The sequence below is a fragment of the Frieseomelitta varia genome, unplaced genomic scaffold (assembly GCF_011392965.1).
Source record: "Frieseomelitta varia isolate USP_RPSP 00005682 unplaced genomic scaffold, Fvar_1.2 scaffold_279, whole genome shotgun sequence".
Taxonomy (NCBI): Eukaryota; Metazoa; Arthropoda; class Insecta; order Hymenoptera; family Apidae; genus Frieseomelitta; species Frieseomelitta varia.
Genome location: NW_025110011.1, coordinates 116,361 through 120,283, shown reverse-complemented (window position 1 = coordinate 120,283; position 3,923 = coordinate 116,361). Strand labels below are relative to the sequence as shown.

General features: G+C 37.9%; 2 protein-coding genes across 2 annotated transcripts in view; one reads left to right on the top strand and one right to left on the bottom strand.

Annotated features, from left to right (window-relative positions):
* LOC122529135 (octopamine receptor beta-2R-like) overlaps nt 1-3,923 on the top strand; it is an 87,867-nt gene that overhangs the window by 73,841 nt on the left and 10,103 nt on the right. The window lies entirely within an intron of this gene.
* The window catches only part of LOC122529128 (ankyrin-3-like), a 71,755-nt gene continuing 69,132 nt past the window's right edge, over nt 1,301-3,923 (bottom strand). Inside the window, exons 33-34 of the mRNA XM_043654927.1 lie at nt 3,618-3,623; nt 1,301-1,312 (exon numbers count right to left, since the gene is read on the bottom strand). The gene's annotated coding sequence lies outside the window, so the exon portion shown is untranslated. The remainder of the gene's footprint in view (nt 1,313-3,617; nt 3,624-3,923) is intronic.

Genomic DNA, 3,923 nt, shown 5'->3' with positions numbered 1-3,923 from the left:
TTTTTAAATATTCTATTATTTATATTAAATACACATCTCGACGGAACATAGATGTCGTTGATCTAAATTCTTCGAAGTAGAGGTCGCTACATGATAGATATGACATCTGTATTCTAAAAATGTATTCATCTCGTCCAGAGTGAGAAGTCGAGGAATCGTGGGTCGTTTGGCTGATACGCGATCAATCTACAGGTTCGACGATTATGACGGCCGATTAATCACGGAATGTACGCGAAAGCCATCGGTGCGATTATTAACTGAAATCGCCATCGGTTATTGTCGGGTTAACTCGCCGCTAATCCGCGCGATCAATTTGTTTCGTGCGACGCCAATTCATTAATGTCCGATGCGGTTGTCTCTGCAGCTGGATAAACCCTTAAACGACGTCGAAATGTTATTCAATATCCGCGAATCTCGTCGAAACTCTACAATCGTTTAAATGTTAACAACAGCTATTACTCGAACGAACGAACAATTTTTTTTCAAAGATTTCAACTAGAGACACTTCGTTCTGTTGAATCGACAAATCTCGAGAGTTCACAGCGCGTTAGGACTTCGAGGATACGAAATAAATATTGCAGATATTTTGTCTGAACAACGATCACAGCTTGATTGACAGAGAAAAAAGTTTCCAGAAGCTATAAAGTAAAAAAAAAAAAAAAAGAAAGAAATGGAAAAACTTTGTAACACAGTAAATTACGCAAGCTTTTATTCGAACGATCATTTTTTCAAAATACACTATCTTCTATCTAAAATTTCTAAGAAAAATTACAAAATCGGTCCATTTAACCGCTCTTGGTAGTCTCGTTTTGTTAAGAAAGAGTATAACGATTTTCCGAATATATTGAAAGAATCGATTAACAGCTGTAAAACTGCTCGATTGACTCGAAAGGTGCGAGAATTAATTGCTTTTCCTGGATTTCCAACGAGAGAGAAATTCAACGATTAACGACGAATTGACTCGAACGATTGATCGACGATCGGCGCACAATCAAATTGAAAAAAAAAAGAAAAAAAAAAAGAAAGAGGAGAGAAGAAAGAAATGATTCTCCACAAACATTCCCTATCAGCTGCACAGCTTTTCTAATTAAATGTTCTGCAAGCTGCCTCTTCGAATCGCCATTGTCGTCATTCTGGCATTGTTCATCGAAGTCGAACGGTTTTGTTTTCTCGTTGTCGCTGACGAGAAAATAAATTTGCCGTCAGTGGCTCGCTGCCGACACTGTACAATGAGCGCGACTCTGTTTTATAAACGTGCGCAATTTCCTTTTCCTTTTTTTCTCTCTCTCTCTCACTCTCTCTTCTCTTTCTCCTTTGTTTTTTTCTCGTCTACTTGAGAGCGAAGCAATTGAGCGAGTTAATGAGTTTCGTAGAGGCTCGTAGTTTCGTTCGAAACTGCATAGTAATTTTCGGAGCACGGCTTCGAAGACTTGGGATTAGAATCGCGACTTGATCAGATTGAAAAAAAAAAAAAAAAATTGCGACAGAAAATTTCCAATTGTTGAAGGTAATTTTAGTGTATAGAGAACGAAAATTCGAGGAAGAGTGACTTTCTCTGAGAGGTTATTGTTTGAACGAGGGTTCGTGCGTGTTACGAACCATTACATCCGTCTCAAGGAAAAGTCTACGCAACGTAATTCTAGAAAAGATATACAATACCGTGTGTAAGTGGAAGAGATACATATTGAAGAATCGAAGAAAAATGGTCTGCGTCATGAAAGAAAGATACAGAAAGCTTATTCATCACTCGAAATTACAGTTCAAGATATATATATATATATATAATTCTGTGGCGTATAATTATACACATCCACACTCATGCTCTCTCTTCAAATTTTTCTAATATTTCTGACCCATTAGGATCCAAAAATTTTTAAAAAGAGACATCACCAGGTGAATTCCACGCCTTTAATTTGATACATGCAAAGGATATGCTGGAAAATTGACCTTGACCTTGAATTTCAAGATCAAAACTTTTTTTTTTGTATCCTACTCATCACAAAGGAATACTGTAAGTCGTAACTCAATAGTTCTCTTGAAAAATAGTAAAAAAAGAATTTTTTAATCGTTTAACGTTGTAGACGGCGTGGGTTCTAACAGCGACTTTACGGTTTACGGATTAAGTTTCACCAACAGTTGATTTATCACAGTGTCGGCATCAATGTGAGTCTAAACAATCGAATGATGAAACTAACTGTTAACGTTATTTGAAACATCAACATTACATCCACCACATAACCATACTATAAAGTCCAGAACCATAAAGTCGCTGTTAGAACCCACGCCGTCTTCGGTGTTAAATGATTAGGAAACTTTTTGCCATTTCAAAATTACTGGAATAGTTTCACCTTCGCGATGAGTGAAATGCAATGAAGGAAAAGATTTGGCCTTGAAATTTAAACTTTTCTTTCGACATATTGAAGCTTCCTTTCCTAATTACTTTCCTTTCAATTAAGCCTAAACCACATGCATAAAACAGCGTAAATTATATACTTTTTTCGTAGTTACACGAAGAAATTCATGCCGCCGTTTTTTTTTTTTTTTCTTTTTCTTCATTAATTAGGCACTATAAAACGATTAAGGAAAGAAAACTGCGATAATAGCGAACACGCGGCGAATTTGAATATAAAGCATCACTTTACATAAACGTTCATCACACGAACGGGCAGAAACTCTTGTTAAAGTTCTGATAAATTCGCCGGAATCTGCATATCGATTAGCATTAACATTATCGGCCAGTTTATCATCCTTTCGCGACTTTCCGAGCATACCACGCCGATATTTTAACCCTGTTTCCCTCCTCCCTCTCCCCCACATTCTGTTTCGCTACCGGCGAATCGTGAAAACGCGCGGAAAATCAAATCGATCGTTCGTGTTTTCAACTCGCGCGGTAACGTTAGTTCGCGGTTTACGTTACGCGTAAAAAACCCTCCGCGTTATTTGTATCTAATAATCGAGTTGCAGCGCAAACTTCGACGAAACGTGTAGACCGCCCGCCTTCTTGTAACTCGCGAAGCGCGTTTAAGATTCAAATGACAGTTTTCCATAATCGGCCGGATGAATTTCGGCGTGATAAAAGTTTGCCCGGCGTCGCGAGCCGAGATAAGATCCTTGGGGACGCGGGACGAAGGGAGGGGGATGCACTTTGCGAAAGTTTAATGAGCCACGAGAACGACGAGGGCCTTCGTTTTGCCTCGTTTGAAACGAAGAAAGAGATTGGATCCTCTCGTTTAGCCTGGAATTCTAATTTTTCTCTTTTTTTCTTCTCGGGCTGAATTTTCAGCGGACGGAGCTTTATTTCTTTTGTTGTCATCGCTTCGGATTGCTCTCCGAGGCGACGGTTGTCGCTTTATTTTCGAATCAACCTTCGGACGGATGGACGTGGCAATTCCGAGCGATGAAAATACAAGTCTCTGGCTAATCCGATTGATTTATCAAATCTCTGAGGATGGTACAACGACCGAGAATGTTTCCACGTCGTAAATGTTACGTTCTTGGCAGACAATCTCGGTAGACGATCTTTTACGATCCGTATGTCTTCTTTACAGTCTTCTTTTATTACGAGAACCGAAAGAATCTGACTTTCCCCGTGTCGAACGATTTTTGGTGTCTCTGACCGCGTCGAGTCACTCGTCGAAATCTCCAGAATGATACAACTACGGGACATTTTTTGAAAATTAATGCAGATCGGTTAACGAACAGTTGTTGTCTCGCGAAAATTTTTATACATTTTATTGTATACATTCATAACTATTGTATACCATTTATATTATTCACGGAAATATTTATATTTTGTTGTATTATAAAATTTTTATATTTACATTATTATAACACATCATAACAACGAACGAATCACCGATTTTTAATTTTTATATTTTGTTATATTATAAAATTTTTATATTTACATTATTATAACACATTTT